The following is a 23,189-nucleotide window of genomic DNA, read 5'->3' as shown; positions in this document are numbered from 1 at the left end:
AGGCTGTTTGCAGCTTAATGGCACTTTCCAACACCACATCTGCCATATAAGTTGCACAGCTGGGTTGATACAAGATGAGGGATAGAACAGCTGTTTGTAGAATCCAGTGAAGGGCTCCATGGTTCATTTTGAAAGCAATATACTTAAGGACACAAGACTGCCAAAAGGTATGTGCTGGCAAATCAGATGCCAGACAGGCAACTTACTTCTCACACCAGAGAGATGTCTCAGCTCTCAGTCCACCCCATTCCTTGTAGGATGCCATTTAAAAAGAGCAAAGAAGTATTGTAGCAGCTCTAATAGTCCAGGCTAGCTTGATCTTGCCAGAACTTGGAGGCGAAGCAGAGTTGACCATGGTCAGTACTTGGATGGGAGACCACCAAGGAAGCCCAGGGCTGCTACACAGAGGCAGGCAATGGCCAACCACCTCTGAATGTCTCTTGCCTTGAAAACCCTTGTGACTTGATGGCAGTTTCTGCTGCTGCCAAAGAACCCAGGGCTTTTTTTTTGTAGTAGGAACTGCTTTGCATATTAGGCCACACACCCCTGATGTAGCCAATCCTCCAAGAGCTTACAGTAGGCCCTGTAAGAAGAGCCCAGTAAGCTCTTGGAGGATTGGCTACATAAGAAGGGTGTGTCCTCATATGCTGCAAAAAAAAAAAAAAAGCCCTGCTTGAACCTATTTTCCAACCACTTCATTGGGTGCCCCCAAGTTCTAATATTATGGGAAAGAGATGTTCTCTCTGTCTTCTGTCTCCACTCATGCACAATTTTATGAACCTCCATACATGTCTATATGACTTTATAAACCACGACCATCTAACCCAAGGGTGGCCAAACTATGGCTTGGGAGTTACTTGCGGTTCTTTCACACATATTGTGTGGCTCTCGAAGTTGCTTTCTTCCATGTCTTTCTCTCCTTCCTCCCTCCCTCCCTTCCTTCTCTCAAACATCTGACATTCACGTCTTGCCACTCAAACATCTGATATTTATTCTATGTGGCTCTTACATTAAGCAAGTTTGGCTACCCCTGATCTAACCCTTACATCTAGTCACTGTCACCTTTAGAGTGAACCCTGACCACCCACGAGATAGTCCAAATTTTTCAGCCCGCGAGCTGCAGAACAGAGGAACTTCTGAATATTTAGAAATGAACCCTCCTTGCTATGTACAACATGGCAGAGTCCAAAGCCTACATCTCTGCTTGAGGTTCAGTGGGCCCCATGAAGCCTTCAAAAATTCCCATGTCCACTTTGTGGAAGGTCAGGTCAGAAGGTCGCTCCTTGAACCTTTGCAGAGGCAGGATTGCTGTCTGAATATCCCAGGATTCCATGTTGCATTCCTTTTTGCACTCCATTCATTTATAAAGATCACCCTTGTAAGACCACCGGGCTCTGTAAGGGTCTCGGATTATGGCTGCCTGCGGCAAGTTTAAACTTGCACATTCAGAGTTAGAAAAAATAAAGTTACTGTAAGTTTAGCATTCATAAATTAATGTCCCCCTTTGGCTCCCTTCTTTGCCCTTGTGACTTCTGCCTTCCTCTCCCAGACACCCAAAGAAAGTCCCATTGTATGTGGAAATGTCTGAGAGTTCACATATATTCACTAGAAATGACATATCCAGTGACTTCTGGCTTACACTGTTGTATGTCAAAAGTATGTAGACAAATCTCTTGAGCTTTGAACATGAGAAGCCATCTTCTCTATCGATTGCGGTGACAATCTTAAAAATAAAAATAAAATTTTAAAATTATAAAAATATTTTTTTTGAGGTTTTCCTTCCTCAAAATTTGGGGTAGGCATAGAGCTTGCAGAACAACTTCAAACTGTTATAGGTACAAGATTTTATAAAGTCAAGAAACATGGGAGAAAATTATATATATATATATATATATATATATATATATATATATATATATATATATATATATATATATAATCCTAAGCTTTGCTCATGATCTGAGTTTGATCCAGTGGAAGCTGGGCTCAGGTAGCCGGCTACAGGTTGACTCAGCCTTCCACCCTTCCGAGGTCGGTCAAAAGAGTACCCAGCTTGCTGGGGTTGGGGGGGCGGGAAGTGTAGAGGACTGGGGAAGGCAATGCCAAACCACCCTGTAAAAAGTCTGCCACGAAAACGTCATGATGTGACGTCACCCCAGAGACGGAAACGACTGGTGCTTGCACAGGGGACTACCTACCTACATCAAACCTCAGTGGGATTAAACACAATATTTGGTACAGGCATTCTTCAGTCTGGAAAATGATTAAAGAACCAAGCTGAAAAAACAAACAAACCCAAACCTTCAGTGATGGTTTAACTATGCTCCAATATTCTTGATTAGCACACACATATTTTGTAATTCCTGTTGGGTTAGAGCAAATGAGGATTTTACTCAGAGTTTGAATTCAACAGCAGCTCACAGGAGGACAGGTCCAGAACCTCCAGCCAGGGTCTGCATCCAGTAGGGAGTTCTCTCCCCGCTGCACACAGATCCTGGGGCATATGCAAATGAGATATACTACTGAGCTCCTGCACCATTTTTTCTACAAAATGAACCCTGGTTTCCATGTGGCTCAAAATAGTTTTCCTGTGTCTACTAGATGGCTCGTTGTGGATTTAATGGCTTCCAAAAGAGTATAATGTCATGAATATGGCCAGGAACAGTCGCTACTGGTCTTGACTAAAGAAACCCAAAACTAATGGAGGATGATTTGGCAGGCCTGAAAAAAGGGCAGGACCTGACTCTCTGCTAAGCATGTGATGCAGAGACTCCAAAGGCCCTGAACAGAATAACTTTGGAGAGAGGTAAGAAAGAAAGGAGTAACAAAATAATATGGCTTCTAGAAAATTGGGAATAGCGTAATTAATGTCAATAGATAGAAAAGCTGCAAGCAAAAGTGTCTGAGATTGGCTAGAATGTCCAGCTAAGTATAGAAGTGATGATACAGTTCAAAGATGAGGTGAATTGGTTGGGATTCAGTGGCTGGCCATGTGTTTGGGAAACCTGTAATTCCTATTTTAGATATTCTTTGTTATGACAAAAAGTAGTAGAAATGAAATGACATAATTTATATACATTGGAAGAAGATACATGGAAACAGATAATTTCCCAGGGCTTCTTTTGTAGCAGGAACTCCTTTGAATATTCAGTCACTCACCCCTGATGTAGCCAATCCTCCAAGAGCTTACAGAGCTCTTAGTACAGGGCCTACTCTAAACTCCAGGAGGATTGGTCGCATCTAAGGTTGCCAAGTCCAATTCAAGAAATATCTGGGGATTTTGGGGGTGGAGCCAGGAGACATAGGGTGGGGTGGGGGAGCCAGGAGCAAGGTTGTGACAAGCATAATTGAACTCCAAAGCGAATTCTGGCCATCGCATTTAAAGGGACAGCACACCTTTTAAATGTCTTCCCTCCTTTAGAAATAATGAAGGATAGGGGCACTTTCTTTGAGGGCTCATAGAATTGGACCTCCTGATCCAATCCTTTTGAAACGTGGAGGGTGTTTTGAGGAGAGGCATTGGATGCTATATTGCAAATTTGGTGCATCTACCTCAAAAAACAGCCCCCCCAGAGCCCCAGATAACCGCAGATCAATTCTCCATTATACCCTATGGGAATCGGTCTCCATAGGGAATAATGGAATACCCAGCAGACATTTTCCTTCATCCTCCCCGCTTTCTGATGACCCTGAAGTGGGGGAAGGTCCTCCAAACTGGGGGATCTCCTGCCCCCACCTGGGGATTGACAACCCTAGTGACATCAGGGGTGTGTGGCCTAATATGCAAAGTAGTTCCTGCTGCAAAAAAAGCCCTGCAACTTCCTATGTGATTATAAGATAGTCAGACAAGAATGAGAGCGTTATGAGGTGGGACAACTAGCCATTGTTGGAATCCCTCACCCTTTGCTCCTATTCCCCACCACCAAAAAGTTTCTGGCAAATCCTAGAGCTACCCTATGGCAGCCCTATGCACAGGAGTGCTTAAGTCATGCTAGGGTTGCCAATCCCCAGTCGGGAGCAGGAGATCCCCCAGTTTAGGGAGGGACATGTCCACTTGGCACTCCATTATTCCCTAGGGAGACTGATATCCCTAGGGTATAATGGAGAATCAATCTGTGGGTATCTGGGGCTCTGGAGGGGCTGTTTTTTTTGAAGCACAGACACCAAATTTTCAGCATAGCTTCCAGGGTCCAATTTTACGAGCCCCAAAAGAAGGTATCCATATCCTCCATTGTTTTCAATGAAGGGAAGGCATTTAAAAAGAGTGCAGCCCCTTTAAATGTGATGGTCAGAACTTCCTTTGGAGTTCAATTGTGCTTGTCACAACCTTGCACCTAGCTCCCCAAATATTTCCTGAGCCAGACCCGGCAACCCTAGTCATGCCTATATTTGAGTCATGTCAGACCACGGTCACCTGGAACTATATAAAATCAGAGAGTTGAAAGGTACCTCCAGGGTAATCTATCCCAATCCCCTGCTCAATGCAGGAAATCCACAATTACCTCCCTGGCTCCCCCTGAATTCACAGGAACTGCATTGCTGTCAGATGGCCATCTAGCCTCTGTTTCAAGACCTCCAAGGAAGGAGAGCCCACCACCTCCTCAGAAAGCCTGTTCCACTGAGGAACCGCTCTAACCGTCAGAGAGTTCTTCCTAATGCTGAGCCAGAAACTCTTCTGATTTAATTTCAACCCACTGCTTCTAGTCCTACCTTTTGGGGGCACAGAAAACAATTCCACACCATCCTCAATATGACAGCCCTTCAAGTACTTGAATATGCACAGCACTAGAAACTGGCAGCCCATAATAACCAAACTCATGAAAGCTCCACAGGCTGCTGAAAAGAAGCCAAGGACTGCTGGCATATACACCAAATGTATCTATGTGGTCCGGGAGAGTATACTGCGAGTAACTTTCCTTTCACATGTAGATGGCCTTTCTCCCTGGAATTGGTGGCTATGTGTTTTTAATACTGTCAATAAAACAGTCTTTCCTGGAGACACATGAGGGCAATCCTGGAAGCTGTTAACAAAGTGTGAAAAGGAGAGGGCCAGCGAAGGTTAATCATATGGCTGTCCGCTAATGACCTCTCTAGGCCCCGCTTTTTCAACCCTCCGCTACTTGTAAAGACCCATCACGTGAGCAATTTCCTGTCCGAGGTTGCCTTTATGGAGAAAAATAAAAAGCCTGGCTTTATTGTGAGGGAAAAAAAGAGCACACCCAGCAGGGTACAGGGTTATTATTTTTTAAGCTAATCTAAACACCTGGGTTTCCTAGTAGAGCCTATTAAACTTCCTCCATTATGTCTAAATATTTCACTAATTCCCAGCCCCAGAGTAGATTAGTGCATTAGTGGTTAAAGAAGGCAGAGAGATGGGGTGGAGGAGCATTAGCGAACCGTCCATAATGACCTGGAGACATGGAAGCAAGGGATGTGCCCTCGGATGTTAACTAATGCAGCCCCCACTAAATCCCTTCTCTTCTTGAGTATCTTTAAATATACTGAATCCAACAGCTAGAGTTATCGTCAGTTGCTGATATCCAGAAACCTCCAGAAATGGCTGTTTCCACTGTCTGCCTTTTCCCCACTTTTGTGATGTGAAGGCAGCAGGAAAGGTACTCAGCAAACAGCTTAAGCGACAGGGGTGTCTTCCAACCACAACAGTTAACAGATGTTCCTGCCCAAGAGGATCATTTTGATATGCATTTTTGCCCACCCACAGTGGTTCCACTTTTCATCCGTCGTTGCACTGCCTCCGTGGCTTTGGAAAGGCTTCCTGGATCTACATAAATAGATTTGGGTTTGTTATTTGTCATTCTATTCCCTGCTCTGGTGTAATCGCTTGGCAGAGGCTGAACAGATACCCTCGCAAACAACGGCAGTAGGAAATGAGTCTGCAGGGGACAGGCTGATGTTTGGCTTGTATTCTGCTGAAGAAAAGTGGTAAACACTACACCATGTAAAACTGAATTCCGCACATCAGTCATAGAGAGAGATGTTCGAGCAGCAGCGCTTTTCTGGCATTGCAAGCCTAAGCAGAGCTACATGTTTCTAAGACAATTGATGTCAATGGGCTTAGTAGAACTCTGCTTAGGTCTGCACTGGCAAAGTGCTGGAATGTGGGCAGTCCATAACACCTCTGGGTAAAGGAGCTCTAACATCCATGGGGTTGTGGGCATCCGGGCACAACATTTGAAATCTATCCATTGTGAAGCACAGGACAGAAAAGGCTGTTGATGTCTAATAGCCAAGAGCTACACGTTACAAAACTGAAGCGCTGAATTGTGCCCAGACCCAACCTGGAAATCAGTGCAGGTCACTGTGCTGGTGAAATAGGGTCTGTTTGTCCCAGGGCTTTTTTCTAGTGGGAACTCCTTTGCATAATAGGCCACACACCCTGATGTAGCCAATCCTCCAAGAGCTTAAAGTAGGCCCTGTAATAAGAGTCCTTTAAGGAGTCCCATGGTGCAGAGTGGTAAAGCTGCAGTACTGCAGTCCAAGCTCTGCTCACGACCTGAGTTCAATCCCAGTGGAAGCTGGGTTCAGCCGGCTCAAGGTTGACTCAGCCTTCCATCCTTCTGAGGTCAGTAAAATGAGTACCCGGCTTGCTAGGGGTAAAGTGTAGATGACTGGGGAAGGCAATGGCAAACCACCTTGTAAAAAAGACTGCTGTGAAACCATCGTGATGGGATGTCACCCCAGAGTTGGAAATGAATGGTGCTTGCACGGGGGACTGCATTTACCTTTACAAGGAGTCCTGTGGTACAGAGTGGTAAGCTGCAGTTCTGCAGTCCAAGCTCTGCTCGTGACCTGAGTTCGATCCTGGTGGAAGCTGGGTTCAGGCAGCCGGCTCAGGGTAGACTCAGCCTTCCATCCTTCTGAGGTTGGCAAAATGAGTTACCCAGCTTGCTTGGGAGTAAAGTGCAGTTGATTGAGGAAAGCAATGGCAAACCACTCTGTTATGTGATATCACTCCATAGGTTGGTAACGAGCTAGTGCTTGCACAGGGGACTACCTTTACCTTTTACCGTAAGCTCCTGGAGGACTGACTACACAAGAGGGGTGTGGTCTAATACGCAAAGGAGTTCCTGCTACGAAAAAGGCCCTGATGACCTCCAAAATGTCCTATCATTAACAGCCTTGCTCAGGTCTTGCAACTGGAGGGCTGTGGCTTCCTTGACTGAGTCCATCTCAGGCTGAGTTCTTCCTCTTTGCCTGCTGCCCTTCAACTTTTTTCCTGGCATTATTGTCTTTTCCAATGAGTCTTGTCTTCTTATGTCGTGACCAAAGTCTCCTCTAACAACACAGAGCAAATGAATCCATCTTCTTCCTGTCAGTTTTCTTCACATTGACAGAAGGCAACGGGTGAACTAACCAGAATTTTACACTTGTGCGTTACTGCGTGTTCCTTCCCAGAAACTTTGAGGTTAAAGGAAAGGATCACCTCACTACACTGCCTGTGGAAAGCAAGAATGTCAGGGGGGGTCAGTTTGGTGTAGTGGTTAAGAGCGGCGGACTCGAATCTGGGAGAACTGGGTTTGATTCCCCACTGCTCCACATGCAGCTGCTGGGATGGCCTTGGGTCAGTCACAGCTCTCTCAGAGCTGCTCTCCCAGAGCTCTCTCAGCCCCATCTAGGCCGCGGTCACACTCACCATTAAATCCATCCGTATCCCGTCGCTATTATACCCCGCAGCTTTTTTACAACGAATTTCCTGAGCAGATATCCCTCCATCCTTCTGTTCTAAGCAGCGTTGGTCCCGTCGTTGGTTGATCAGAGGTCTCAACCGGACCTCATTTTTGAGATGGCATTCCACACTCGCGCAAGCACAGTACCGTGGGATATTGTGCTTGGCTTTTTTTTTTAAAAAGGTGCCAGAAAAGGTGGGCGATCTGCCTCCCCCCCCCCATTTAAACACCCGGAAAAGAAGGGGAAGCCCAGGAGTTCTCTTTGCTGTCTCTCCGCCTGGCGGGGAGACAGCAAAGGTGGGTCATCTTCCTCCCCACCCCACTCCACCGTGGTGTTTAAAGCGGGGGGGGGGGAAGCAAGGCAACTCTCTTTGCTATCTCTCCAACTGGCGGGGAGACAGCAAAGGTGGGTGATCTTCCTCCCCCCCCAATTTAAACACCCCGACGTGGTGTTTAAATGGGGGGGGGAAGCACAGCATCTCTCTTTGCTGTCTCTCCGCCTAGCGGGGAGACAGCAAAAGTGGGGGATCTTTCTCCCCCCCATTTAAACACCCCGCCATGGTGTTTAAATGGGGGGGGGAGCACAGCAACTCTCTTTGCTGTCTCTCTGCCTGGTGGGGAGACGGCAAAGGTGGGTCATCTTCCTCCCCGGCAGGGAGACAGCAAAGGTGGGCGATCTGCCTCCCGCCCCATTTAGAAAAGGTCCCCTGTGCAAGCACCAGTCGTTTTCGACTCTGGGGTGATACTGCTTTCACAAAGTTTTCATAGCAGACCTTTTACGGGGTGGTTTGCCATTGCCTTCCCCGGTAATTACCCTTCCCCCCCAGCAAGCTGGGTACATATTTTACCGACCTCAGAAGGTTGGAAGGCTGAGTCAACAATTGCTGGTGCAATGATATCATTTGGAGTGGGCTCTCGTAGGGAAGCGGATGGGCGCTTGCAACGAGTTGGCTACAATGGAGCGTTCAAACATAGAAAGTATGCGTGGGAGTCGTCGGAAGCATTCTTATTCCAGATTTAATGTACTATTAAAAAAGTCTGCGTCTCAGTCGTGGCAGTTCGAGACACGAACGAGCCAATGACCATTGCTAGATGCTGATGTTTGGACAACCGCATAAAATCCGACATGCATCTGGCTTTCATCCATGTCCATCTCGTCAGTTTATGTGCATCTGACCTCGGCCCTAACAGAGCTTCTGTTGGGAAGAGTGGAAGGGAAGAAGACTGTAAGCTGTTCTGAGTCTCTTAGTGAAGGGTGGGGTATAAATCCAATCTCCTACTCCTCTGAGATGCTAGTTCTCTAAAGGCAGGGATCTTCATGAGCATTGTTCTTATTTTTATGGAACATTCAGTCTTGTGATCTCCCTGTCTGCGTTCAGAAATGGTACACTCGGGGTGGAATTCTAGCAGGAACTCCTTTGCATATTAGGCCACACACCCCTGATGTAGCCAATCCTCTGAGAGCTTACAAGGCTCTTTTTTGTAAGCTCTTGGAGGATTGGCTACATCAGGGGTGTGTGGCCTAATATGCAAAGGAGCTCCTGCTGGAATTCCACTCCTGGGTACACTCCCATGAAGGCACTCTCCATGCACAGTTTCTGATAATTAAACTCTAAAGACTGATTCACATATTACAATACTGCAGGGTTCCCTAACCCTTTTGAGGTCAGTCCTGAGTCCAATGCTTTTTTAACTTGTTCATTAATGATTTGGAGTTGGGAGTAAGCAGAGAAGTGGCTAAGTTTCTAGATGACACTAAATTGTTCAGGGTGGTGAGAACCACGGAGCATTGTGAGGCACTCCAAAGGGATCTGTGAGCGTCCATGTGGCAAATGAGGTTCAACATGGCCAAGTGCAAAGGAATACACATTGGGGCCAAAAGCCTAACTATAAATATATGTTGATGGGGTCCAAACTGGCGGAGACTGACCAAGAGTCATGGTAGATAACTCACTGAAAATGTCGAGACACTGTGTGACTGTAATAAAAAAGGCCAACATGGTGGGGATTATTAGGAAGGGAATTGAAAACAAATCAGCCAGTATTATAGTATCCCTGTATAAATCGATGGTGTGGTCTCATTTGGAGTACTGTATACAATTCTGGTCACCACACCTCAAAAAGATGATATAGCTTTGGAAAAAGTGCAGAAAAGGGCAACTGGAATGATTAAAGCAGGGTGTCAGTTGGTTTGGGGGCTGAATCAGGCCCTTGGAGGGCTTCTATCAGGCTCCTGAGCAACTGGCTGTCATCTGCTTCCTTCTCCCTCTCTCTTGCTTCCTTATCAGCTTGCTTTGCGAGGCTTTCTCAATTGCACAGGACCTACAGAGTAAAGTCTCTATTTTCTCCATTGGCTGAGGCTCCCCCTTTAGGGAGGGAGAGCTTGCTTTGCCAGGCTCTCTCAATTGCACATCAGAGCTACTGATCCAAGCCTCTCTTCCTTCTTTTAGCTGAGGCTACTTCTCCTCCTGGCCCCTTGGGGAAGCAAGGAAAGAGCCAGAGCTTTCTTTGTCCAGTTCCCTGGATCCCATAGGAGAGATACAAAGAAAGGACTTTTCAGACCAAACAATTGTGTTTGTGTGTGTCCTTTATAATGGTTATATTTCTGCTACCTAATAGGTTCGCGCACGGCCCGGTCCAACATGGCTTGACTCAACAAGATCTCATTTATTTCAGATCCGGCCCTTATAACAAATGAGTTTGACACTCCCGGATTAAACGGTTGGAACACTTTCCCTATGAAGACAAGTTAAGAACATAAGAGAAGCCATGTTGGATCAGGCCAATGGCCCATCTAGTTCAACACTCTGTGTCACACAGTGGCCAAATATATATATACACACACATATATACATACACACTGTGGCTAATAGCCACTGATGGACCTCTGCTCCATATTTTTATCTAACCCCCCTTAAAAGCACTTGGGGCTCTTCAGCTTGAAAAAACGATGACTGAGGGGTGACATGAGAGGTGTTCGACTAGATGGGCCATTGGCCTGATCCAACATGGCCTCTCTCATGTTCTTATGACCCTGGAGAGTCACTGCTAGTATGAATAGACAATACTGACTTCAATAAACCAAGGGTCTGATTTGGTAGAAGGCAGCTTCCTGTGAGTTCCTGTATGGAATTCTGGAAAGCCTGTACTTAAAAATAATTTGGTTTTTAAAAAATGCATAATGGACAGGAATACTTCATGCACCCAACAGCAAAAATGATGTGATACCGTATATTAGAACCACCCCAAATATTACAGAATGGTTTGATTTCTCTAGAACTATTCATCAGCCCGGACGTCAATTGTACTATTTTAGCAGCGCTGCCTTTAGGGAAGTGAACACACATCGATGCCTGCTGACTTCAATTGCCAGTTGTGCCATCTTTCCACCCAATAGGGTTCCCCCGGGCAGTGAATATCGAAACATCAAAATGTTTCAACATTAAAACATCAGGACATTAAAACAACATTTAAAATAAGTGATGGTGGTGGAGGAACGTGCCATGAAGTCACGGCTGACTTTTGGTGACCCTGTAAGGCAGGGGTGGGGAACCTTTTTTCTGCCAAGGGCTATTTGGATATTTATAACATCATTCGTGGGCCATAAAAAATTATCAACTTAATAAACAGTGTTTCGCAGAGGGAGAATGATTCAGGCCAGCAAAATTAATGCAAATAATTGTTTTTCTATTTGAAGTCATGTGGGAAGAGCCTAATCTGGCGCACACACACACACCCGGCCCACTGCCTTGTAGAAAAAGCCCAGCAGGAACTCATTAGCATATTAGACCACATCCCCTAATATTAGCATATTAGGTCACACACTCATTAGCATATTAGGCCACACCATCTAGGATAATCAAGTGCAAACTGAACTGTGGCAGTAACTTTTCCAGGCCCTGCAGCAATTCTGACCAGCCAGCCAGGCCCCAGGGAGGCTGCTGCACAGTACATCTGGGCCCTGTGATCCCTGCCTGGCCCTGGGGAGGCTGCTGCACAGCGCAGCTCGGCCCCACGATCCTCGCTGGCTTGCCAGGCCCCATATGGCTCGGTTCAGCCCAGCAATCCCCGAGTAGGGTTGCCAAATCCAATTCAAGAAATATCTGGGGACTTTGGTGGTGGAGCCAGGAGACTTTGGGGGTGGAGCCAGGAGGAGACACTAGGGTGGAGCCAGGAGCAAGGGGGTGACAAGCATAATTGAACTTCAAAGGGAGTTCTGGCCATCACATGTAAAGGGACTGCACCCCTTTTAAATGCCTTCCCTCCACTGGAAATAATGGATAGGGGCACCTTCTTTGGGGGCTCTTAGATTTGGACCCCCTGATCCAATCCTTTTGAAACATGGAGGGTATTTGGGTGAGAGGCACTGGATATTATGCTGAAAATTTGGTGCCTTTTTTCAAAAAAACAGGCCCCCTCCAAGTGCCCCAGATACCCGCAAATCGATTCTCCATTCTACCCTATGGGAATCGGTCCCCCTAGGGAATAATGGAGTGCGGAACAGACATTTCCCTCCCCCCCTTCCCGCTTTCTGATGACCGTGAAGCGGGGGAGGGCCTCCAAACCGGGGGATCCCCTGCCCCCACCTGGGGATTGGCAACCCTGATCCCGAGGGCCACACCAAGTGACCTCGAGGGCCGTATATGGCCCTCAGGACAAAGGTTCCCCACCCCTGCAGTAGGGTTTTCAAGGCAAGACAGGTAGTTTGCCATTTCCTGCTTCTGTGTTGCGACCCTGGACTTCCTTGGTGGTCTCCTATCCAGGCTTCATTTTGGGCAGGAGCTCACAGGAGCAGCCCTGTAGCTGGAAAATATTGGGATGGAGGGGCCCCGGAGGTAAAAAAAAAATAGTTTTGGGGGGGAGGCGTGGGGCTTGGCTGCTTCTTCCCTCCAGTGGCCAGCCCTCCTGGCCTCAGCTCTCTCTCTCAAAAAAAAAAGGGAGAGGGAGAGTTCCCATCATGTGCTTGACACCTTAATAAATAAAAAATGGGGTGAGGGTGTGGGGCGGGCGGTTATTCTTCAGGGTGTCTTCTCTCCTGTGGAATGTTCATTTCTGATTGGGCCACAGGCTCTTGCTCTTGCTGTTCCTCTCTGGCAGTTGCTCTCTCTCCCCCCCCCCTTTGTTGTCGCTCTCTCTCTCTCTGCCGCCCTCTCCCTTGCTGTTGGGTGCTCTCTCTCTCGCTGCCACTCTTTCACAGTTTCTCTCTGTCCCGCTCTCTTGCTCTCCCCTTTGCTGTCGCTCTCACTCTCTCTGCCACACTCTTTCACTGTCTCTCTCTCTCTCTCTGCTGCTCTCTCGCTGTCCCCCTTGCAGTCGCTCTCACTCTGTCGCTCTCTCTTGCTCCCGCACTTTTGCAGTTTCACTCTCTCTCCTGCGCTGTTTCTCCCTCTCTTTTCCTCGGGTCCAATGGAGGGGCCCTACAGAGGGAAAGAAAGGAAAGGAAAGGTCCCCTGTGCAAGCACCAGTCGTTTCCGACTCTGGGGTGACGTTGCTTTCACAATGTTTTCACGGCAGACTTTTTTACGGGGTGGTTTGCCATTGCATTCTCCAGTCTTTTACACTTTCCGCCCAGCAAGCTGGGTACTCATTTTACCGACCTCGGAAGGGTGGAAGGCTGAGTCAACCTTGAGCCGGCTACCTGAAAACCCAGCTTCTGCCGGGGATTGAATTCAGGTTGTGAGCAGAGCTTAGGACTGCAGTACTGCCGCTTTAACACTCTGCGCCACAGGGCTCTTACAGAGGGAAGGGGGCGTTAAATAGAGCGGCCTAGCACCTCCCCCCCACTGTAGCTATGGGCCTGCAGAGGAGCGGAGCTCTGGAACCTCTACATATTATTGTGCTCTTTCCTTCTTACAACCCCCCCCCCTCAATACTGGCTTCTGGGCTCCATTGTTCAAACCCCCTGTGAGAATTTTGCTGAACTCTAAGATCTGGCAAACTTTCTAATATCCCCCCCCCCAAAAAAAAATGGGGAAATAACCAAAACATATAAAGCAGAGATAAAAATCCTCATCATGCCACTGTGGCCACTTAGGAGAAAGTCATTTTAAAACGATGATGGAAGGAAGGTTTTCTTATGACCAGGGCTTTCGTTGTAGAAAAAGCCCTGCAGGAACTCATTTACATTTTAGGCCACACGCCCTCACATCACCATTGTTCCACATAGGGCTTTTGCAGGAAAAGCTCAGCAGGATCTCATTTGCATATTAAGCCACACCCCCTGGAACCAAGTCAGCCGGAACTGCGTTCCTGTGCGTTCCTGCTAAAAAAAAAGCTATGACCATTATAATTCAAGAAGCATTTTAAGGTAGATGCTGAGCTGATATAATTTAGTACACCTTCTGGTGATGTCAGCGGTGGGTGGCATATACAAATTACTTATGCAAACGAGTCGTGCTAATGAACTCTGGCACCTCTTTTTCTACTAAATGACCCCTGCTCCCATCCAAATACCTGGGCAGATCCTACTGAGCTTCCAAGATATGACAAGATCAGGATACCCTGAGTTAAACAATTAAAATGAACATAACAACACAAGGAAGGAGGCCTGATAACAGTTAGTGGGAAACCAAAATGCTCTTCACCCACTGCAGAAAACGCAGAAGGATACCAACAATTCTCCGGGGGTGGGGTGGAGAGTGGAGGCAGGATTTCCAGAGTTTCTTCTGTACCACAACTGAGAAGGCCCTTTTCCAGGTTGCTTTCTTAGGTTTATGACATTAAGAATAATAGGGCCAGTTTGGTGTAGTGGTTAAGAGCCCAGACTCTAATGTGGGAGAACCAGGTTTGATTCCCCACTCCTCCACATGCAGCCAGCTGGGTGATGTTGGGTCAGTCACAAGTCCTCTCAGAGCTGTTCTCTCAAGAGCAGTTCTTCTCTCAGAGCTCCCCCAGTTCCACCTGCCTCACAGGCAGTGTTCCCTCTAAGCTGAGTTAGCGTGAGCTAGCTCACAGATTTTTAGCCTCCAGCTCACATATTTTTGTCTTAGCTCAGGAAGGAGGACCCCGGAGCACACTAATTTATGCAGTAGTTCACAACTTTAATGCCACAAAGTAGAATCGACTCACAAAGCAGAATTTTTGCTCACAAGACTCTGCAACTTAGAAGGAACATTGCTCACAGGGAGTCTGTTGTGAAGAGAGGAAGGGAAGGAGATTGTAAACCGCTCTGAGACTCCAAATGAAGGGTGGGGTATAAATCCAATCTCTTCTCTTCTTCTGTTATGTGTTATTAAACTCTTGTATGTTGAGGGATGCACCCTGTGAGCACCCTTGTATGTTGAGGGATGTACCCACCCACTCCCCAGCATAAGGTTGCCAGGTCTGTGTTGGAAAATTCCTGGAGACTTTGGGGTGGATCCAGAGGGTGGGGTTTGGGGAGGGAAGGAGAGGAGCCTCAGCATGGTACAATGCTGAAGAGAAGCAGTCCCCAACCTTTTTGGCACCAGGGACTGGTTTTGTGGAAGACACTTTTTCCATGAACCGGGAGTGGGTGATGGTTTCGGGATGATATAATTGCGCACTTTATTTTGGTGTGGTGGTGAAGTCTGCGGACTCTTATCTGGGACAACCAGGTTTGATTCCCCACTCCTCCACTTGCAGCTGCTGGAGTGGTCTTGGGTTAGCCATAGCTATTGCAGGAGTTGTCCTTGAAAGGGCAGCTGCTGTGAGAGCTCTTTCAGCCCCACCCACCTCACAGGGTGTCTGTTGTGGGGGAGGAAGACAAAGGAGATTGTGAGCTACTGAGATTTGGAGTGGGGAGCAGGATATAAATCCAATGTCTTCTTCTTATTATTACTACATTGTAATATATAATCAAATAATTATACAACTCACGGCCTGGTTGTTAACAGGCCATGGACCGGTTTTGGTCCATGGCTTGGGGGTTGGGGACCCCTGCTATGGAGTCCACCCTTTAAAGCAGCAATTTTCTCCAAGGGAGCCGATCTCTGCCAGCCGGAGATCAGTTGTAAAAGCAGGAGATCTCCAGGTCCTACCTGGAGACTGGCAACCCTGTGCCCAGCATGACTTTGGCCTATTAGCATTGCTCCTTTTTAATTTCCAAAGCAGCTTGTGGTGCCATTTGCGGGAGGACAACGGTTCAACATTTGTTTTTTAAACCTACTGGGCATGCACAATCTCTTGAACACGCATGTGATGGATACACCAGCCCTGAGGCCATTTTTAAAAATGTTATCTCCTTTGGGGCCTTTGTGGGGGAGGGCTAAAAGTTCAGCTAATTAGATCTCGGGGTGCTAATCGGCTCGGAGCGGCTGATTTTGGCAACAGTTGCCCACGGCTGCGATCCATCGGGGCACCTCCTCCTCCGCCAGCCCCTCCTTGGAAAACCAACGTGCAAACTCCCCCGTTTACTTCAACAAAGCCCACGCAGCAGACGTCCCCTCCCACCTCCCTTGCCCGTAGATTGTGCCCAAAGTCTCTAAAACTAATTAAAAGGCCTCGTCCCTTATTTGCCCGAAGATCTCGTTATTTGTGCACGGGGGAAAATAGTAATAATAAAAATGAGGCTCGCCCCCCCCCTTCCCCTTCCCCAAGCCGTCTGGATCTCCTGCAATTACAGTGTGAATTGCAGGAGAGGATTAAATGAAGGGCTCTTGGGCTGGAGCCGGGGTGGGGTGGGGTGGGGTGGGGTGGGGGGGGGGGGACGTGACAGGTTTCAGCTCAAGAGCAGTAAAACAGCTGTTTGGGGACGCTGCACCTGCTGGGGAGCAGGCGGTGTTTTTTTGTGTGTTTTTTTTTTAACCTTCAGACACAAACAGGCCATTTTCTCCCTCCTCTCCCTCCCTCCCTTCTTTTCACACCAACTCTCAATCTGGAAACAGAAAAGGGAGAATTGCAAAAAACCCCACAACCCCAGGACGGGATGTTTTTTGAGGGGGGGGGGAATTAAAAAATGACACCCCCTTATGGTCCTGTAGAATACAGTGGACTCCATACCGAATTTGGCTCCCCTCCTCCATCGGCGCCTGGGGCAAGCACCCCCTCTGTCCTCCCCTAGATCCGGCCCTGCACAACCCCACCCCCACGACTCAGCCTAAGCCCCCAACGCCATCCACTTAAAAATAAGTTTTTTTTAAAAAAAAGAAACCCTTAAAAGAGTTTCATTTGAAGCAAGGAGAGAGAGCCCAGCTCTCCAGAAGACCCAAACGCAGGAAAAAAAGGGGGAGAAGTCAAAGTGGTGCCATTTTTAAAAAAAATTCCCAGGCTGCAGACGGAGCACCAATTCTGATCTTGGCCAAGTTTCAATGTAAATGGGATTGGGGTGGGGGAAAGAGAGGGGTGAGAGTTGGAAGGGAGCGAAGAGAATAGTGGCAGACTGGGTCTAAAAATATTGGTTGCCAGCGGATAAAGAACTTCTATTATATTGGAGCTTCTGTTATAATTTTCAAGCTACTAAAAGGCCATTAACATTTTAAACGTATTGTCGAATGTTTAAGGGGGCCCACTTCATCAGAAGCCCACACGGCCCACTTGCCATCGGGCAAGCTGACACCCTGGCCAGTCCCCCACTGGAAGAGAAGAAAGGTCTCTCTCTCTCTCTCTCTGCGTCTCTCTTTTTTACTGTTTCACGTTTCGAAGTCCCGCCGACTGGCCTAAGCTCCACTCGACATTGTGGGAATAGCAATGAGGCCTGGGCCCGACAATCAAAACACACTTTAAAAAAAAATATCCGTTTGAAAGTTCAGAAACTTTTTCTCCGCCGGCCAACAAAATAGTTCAATTAAAGCGGGGGGGAGGAGAATTAAGTGCAGGGTTAGGGAGAAGATTTTTAATTAGTCCCAAATGCAAGCCATGGGGGGTTAATTAGGGGCCTGTGCCACTACTGCATCCTCCAGCATCATGCCTCTTTGTGGGGCAACCTTGGAAAGGGAGAATGTCTCTCCTGCTCTGTCTCTCTTTGACCACCTTCGTAAAGAACTTGCCTGGGCTGCCATCACATACGCTAAATGATGCACCTTCAATCCACTTTCCAACTGGATTTTACTGTGTGAACTGGCCAAATCCAATTGGAAACTGCATTGAAAGTGGATTGAAAGTGCATTATTTAGTGTGTGTGATCGCAGCCCTGGAAAAGCAAATTAAGCTCCACTAAAACGTTCCAAACCACTCCAAAGAAGGAAGAGGCCTCTAGGAGCCTTAAAAAAGAAAAAAAAAGAACCATACATATACTGTAACGTACTGAGTTGCGAGACGGGTTGAAGGCGACATGCTTTATTCAGTGGTACATTACAAGAGAGGGAACATGCGGGCCGGGCCCCGCTTATATACATTACCCGGAACTGCCCCCCAGTCTGACCAGTCCAATCCTGGTCAGTCAAACTTCCCGCCACAGATCTTGATGGGCGGGGCGTCTGGCGAGCTACATGCAGGGACCCGTGGGGTCGCCTCTGTAGCGATCGCCATGCGGTACATCCGCTTATGTTTCAAGACATAACATATACCAAAAGGTGGAGTGGCATAACTAAAGGGCATTGAAGGAGGTCCCTATGGCTGGCAGCTGCACCTATTGAATGCATGCAATATTCAGCTCCTCATTACCGGTGCAATTGGTTGCTGATTGTGTACAGGTGCATGGCCCAGGAGCCCTTCCCCACAATCCTGGTGTACAGGAAGGCTCTGGCTCTCTGAGGCTATCAGGGTTGCCAGCCTCCAGGTGGCAAAAACTGGAGAGAGGTCACCACTGGGAGAGAGGGAGATGGCAGGAGCGGGGCGGGGGGGGGGGGCACCGGGCAGGGAGCCTACCTGGGACGCCATGTGCCCTGGGGGCCCCACTACTTACTCTTTACATCTGGGAGACAAACCGGAGTTTATAGACAAACCCTTTAAGTGTGAATTTTATTTATTTATTTATTTGGGGTTTATATCCCGCCCTTCCCACGAATGGCTCAGGGCGGCTTCCAACAATTAATCAAACTTAAAATTAAACAATTTCAAATATAAAACAGTTAAATAGTTAAACAGTTAAAAACATTAAAACAGAGTAATTCAGTTTCCTGTAAACAGATGGCTGGCCAGTTACCTCAAGTTGTTATCCTAGCTAGATGTAGGCTAGGTATAGGCTAGCCGGAAGAGGGTCGTCTTACAGGCCCTGCGGAACTGCGCCAAGTCCCGCAGGGCCCTCACCTCTTCCGGCAGCTGATTCCACCATACGGGGGCCATAACGGAGAAAGCCCTTTCCCTAGTGGCTTTCAGACGGGCTTCTTTTGGCCCGGGGATAGTGAGGAGATTTTGTGTTCCTGACCTCAGTGCTCTCTGGGGAACATGTGGGGAGAGACGGTCCTTCAGGTAGGCAGGTCCCAGGCAATATAGGGCTTTAAAGGTAATAACCAGCACCTTGTACCGGACTCGGTATATCACTGGAAGCCAGTGCAGAGTCCGGAGACCCGGCTGAATGTGTTCCCACTTTGGGAGACCCAATAACAGCCGGGCCGCGGCATTCTGCACCAGCTGCAGTTTCCGGGTCCGAGACAAGGGCAGCCCCATGTAGAGGGCGTTGCAGTAGTCCAACCTTGAGGTGACCGTAGCATGGATCACTGTTGCTAGGTCGTCGCGCTCCAGAAAGGGGGCCAGCTGCCTTGCCCGTCTAAGATGAAAAAATGCGGACTTGGCAGCGGCTGCTATCTGAGCCTCCATCTTTAAAGAAGGCAGTTTATGGTTTATGGTTGGCCTTAAGTATTCATTGATCACGAATGGAGCCCTTCTTAGGAATTCAGCATTCTTTTTAGACAGTGGAGGATCTGTGGACACAGCAACTGCTTGCCAGCTTTCAAGGCACCTGTACCGACCGGGCTGCTCTTTTATTGCAGTGTTTGTATTGCTGGTTGTTATTGCGCCTTGAAGAATTATTTTATCATTCAAGATCAGGGTTGTCAAACTCATTTGTTATAAGGGCCGGATCTGAAATAAATGAGACCTTGTTGGGCCGGGCCATGTTGGGCCAGGCTGTGTGTGTACCTATTTAAGATTAGGTAGCATAAATATAACCTTTATAAAGGCCACAGACAAACACAAATGTTTGGTCTGAAAAGTGCTTTCTTTGTATCTCTCCCGTGGGATCCAGGGAACGGAGCATAGAAAGCTCTGGCTCTTTCCTTGCTTCCCCAAGGGGCCAGGAGGAGGAGGAGGAGTCTCAGCTAATAGAAGGAAGAGAGGCTTGGCTCAGTAGCTCTGCTGTGCGCTTGAGAGAGCCTGGCAAAGCAAGCTCTCCCTCCCCTAGGGAGGAGCCTCAGTCAATGGAGAAAATTAGAGATTTTACTCTGTAGGTCCTGTGCAATTGAGTAAGCCTTGCAAAGCAGGCTGTGATGCAGAAGGAAGCAAGAGAGAGGGAGAAGGAAGCAGATGACAGCCAGTTGCCCGGGGGCCTGATAGGAGCCCTCCGAGGGCTGGATTCGGCCCCCCGGCCACATGTTTGACACCCCTGCACAAGATGATTATTTGTTGGTTTCCTCAGGAGCTCAGTCGCTCAGAGGTAGGTAAGGAGGTTCTTCTGTACTTGCAAATGTGCATGTTATATTGGCAGGTGATATAGAAAGTGTTATTCTGATCAATGAAAATCCTACCTAAATGCTTCCTCCATTTCATTTTGCAGGTGAATAACCAAGTCTGGGCTGCAGAGCTTCCTTCAAGGCAATCCTGGGGCAGGTGACTGTGACAAGAAGGGTTGCCAACTTCCAGGAGGGGCCTGGAGATCTCCCCATTTTACAGTTTATCTCCAGATTGCAGAGATCAGTTCCCTTATATAAAATGGCTGCTTTAGAGGGTGGGTTCTATGGCATTATAACCCACTGAGTTCCTTCTTCTCCCCAAACCCAGCCCTCCCTAGGCTCCACCCCCCAAATCTCTAGGTACTTCTTAATCCACAGCTGGCAACTCTAGTTGAACAAGAGCATCATCATCAAATGATGATGATATTGGATTTATATCCCGCCCTATACTCTGAGTCTCAGAGCAGCTCACAATCTCCTTTATCTTCTTCCCGCACAACAGGCACCATGTGAGGTGGATGGGGTTGAGAGAGCTCTCACAAGCAGCTGCCCTTTCAAGGACAGCTCTGTGAGAGAGCTATGGCTGACCCCAGGCCATTCCAGCAGTTGTCAGTGGAGGAGTGGGGAATCAAACCCAGTTCTCCCAGATAAGAGTGGGCGCACGTAACCACTGCACCAAACTGGCTCTCAAACTAGAGCGATGCTAATTAACATGCTCCCCCTGTCAGTGCTTGTTTGCTGCATAATACACTCCCCCCCCCCCCGCCAGTGTTCTCCACCCTCCTGTGGAATATCAGCACACGTTCTCTTCTGGAAAAAAAAATTAAAAGGTTGTCTATGCCAGGCTGCTGAGGGAGCCACCTGGACTGGGCAGCAATGTTCCCTCTAAGCTGAGTTAGTTTGAGCTAGCGCACAGATTTTTAGCCTCCAGCTCACCCATTTTTGTCTTGGCTCAGGAAGGAGGACCCCAGAGCACACTAACTGAACATATGAAGCTGCCTTCTACTGAATCAGACCCTCGGTCCATCAAAGTCAGTCTTGTCTACTCAGACTGGCAGTGGCTCTCCAGAGTCTCAAGCTGAGGTTTTTCACGCCTATCTGCCTGGACCCCTTTTAGTCTATATGGCCAGGGATTGCATGCAGTAGCTCACCACTAATTGACGCAGTAAAAAAGGTAAAAGGTCGTCCTCTGTGCAAGCACCAGTTGTTTCCAACTCTGGAGTGACGTCGCTTTCACAACGTTTTCACGGCAGACCTTTTACCGGGTGGTTTGCCATTGCCTTCCCCAGTCATCTAACACTTTCTCCCCAGCAAGCCGGGTACTCATTTTACTGACCTCGTAAGGATGTAGGGCTGAGTCAACAACCTGGAGCCGGCTACCTGAATCAGCTTCCACTGGGATTGAACTCAGGTCGTGAGCAGAGGGCTCCGACTGCAGTACTGCAGCTTTACCACTCTGCGCCACGGGGCTTTCAACTGATGCAGTAGCTCACCACTTTAACGCCAGTTGCTCACAAAGTAGACTTTTTGCTCACAAGACTCCAGGGCTTAGAGCAGGGGTGGGGAACAGTGGCTCTCCAGATGTTTTTTTTGCCTACAACTCCCATCAGCCCCAGTCATTGGCCATGCTGGCTGGGGCTGATGGGAGTTGTAGGCAAAAAAACATCCGGAGAGCCACTGCCCCCCCCCCCCCCCCCCGCTGTCCAATATTCCATTGCTTCCTGCAAACCTCACGCTTGTGAAGCCCAATTGCCAGAGCCAAAAGCCAACTTTGGGCTCTCCCCCCTCTCCCCTTCTGCAAAACTGGCTCTCTCTCCCCTCACCTCCCTTCTCATCCCCCGTCCTCAGACTTCTGTTTTGATGGGGGAATGGAGCCAGAGGAGAGAAGCGAGGTGGCGGCTGACGTTTGCAGGGCCCCAGGGCAGCTTTCTCCCTCCTTCCCCGGGAAAAGAGGCAGGCAGTTGGCTGGCGAGCCCAAATGGCCGGAGTTGCCCGTTTTCCTTTGCAGAGCAGGCGCACCTTTGCAGGGTTTCATGCGCCCCCTCCCGCGCGCTCTCGCCGCCTCGTTTCTGCCTCCTTTTTTCTTGCCTCCCTCCCCTCCCGAAGCCCCCAGGATGACACGGGCCCTTTGAGGCGTCCCCTTCATTAGCATTTCAGCAGGCCTGGCGCTGGAGAGGCTGCTGAGACTATCCTGCTGGAGAAAAGCAAAGAATGCGCCCCATTTGCATGTTTGTGTGCCAGGGCGCACGGCTCTGACCCCTCCCCTCCCCTTCTCCCTCTTTCAGCTGGTCATTGTGCCCGTTCCCCGCAAACTTCCCAACTTTCTCATGAAGTCTCCGAAACCGATATTCGAGATTTGGCCGCCCTGGTGCGAAGGAAATGCTCCGAAGGTCAGTTTTGTTAGAAGCATCGCTGGGGGAAGAAATAAATAGTATTAAAAGCAAGCGCCAAAAACACTGAAAGCATCATACATTTGGACAGATTCAGGTAGGCGGGCCTGTTGGACTGAAGCAATAGAACCAAGTTGGCGTCCAGTGGTACCTTTAATGACCAACAGAGCTTCATTTTGGGGACAGGCAGACAAACTTACACCCATTTTGTTGGTCTTAAGCATGGGTGGCCAAACTGTGGCTCGGGAGCCACATGTGGCTCTTTCACACATATTGTGTGGTTCTTGAAGCCCCCACCAGTCCGTTGGCCAGCGAGGAAGAGGCATATTTCTCTTTCCAAGTCAAAACAGCTGGCAGCTTGAAGAATGCATTCAAAGTTAAAGGTGTTTTCTTTTCACCTCTCCTTTCTCCATCTATTTTCCTTCCTTCCTTTCTCAAACATATGACATTCATGTCTTGTGGCTCTCAAACGTCTGATGTTTATTCTATATCTATTATTTATTTATTTGGCTCTTACATTAAGCAAGTTTGGCCATCCCTGGTCTTAAAGGTGCCACTGGACTCAAAACTTTCTCACCTTTGGACAGGAAAGTCACTAGAAAAAG

Source organism: Heteronotia binoei, chromosome 6 (assembly GCF_032191835.1).
Source record: "Heteronotia binoei isolate CCM8104 ecotype False Entrance Well chromosome 6, APGP_CSIRO_Hbin_v1, whole genome shotgun sequence".
NCBI classification, from domain to species: Eukaryota; Metazoa; Chordata; class Lepidosauria; order Squamata; family Gekkonidae; genus Heteronotia; species Heteronotia binoei.
The sequence above is the reverse complement of the archived record's forward strand: the minus strand, read 5'-3'. Positions refer to the sequence as shown.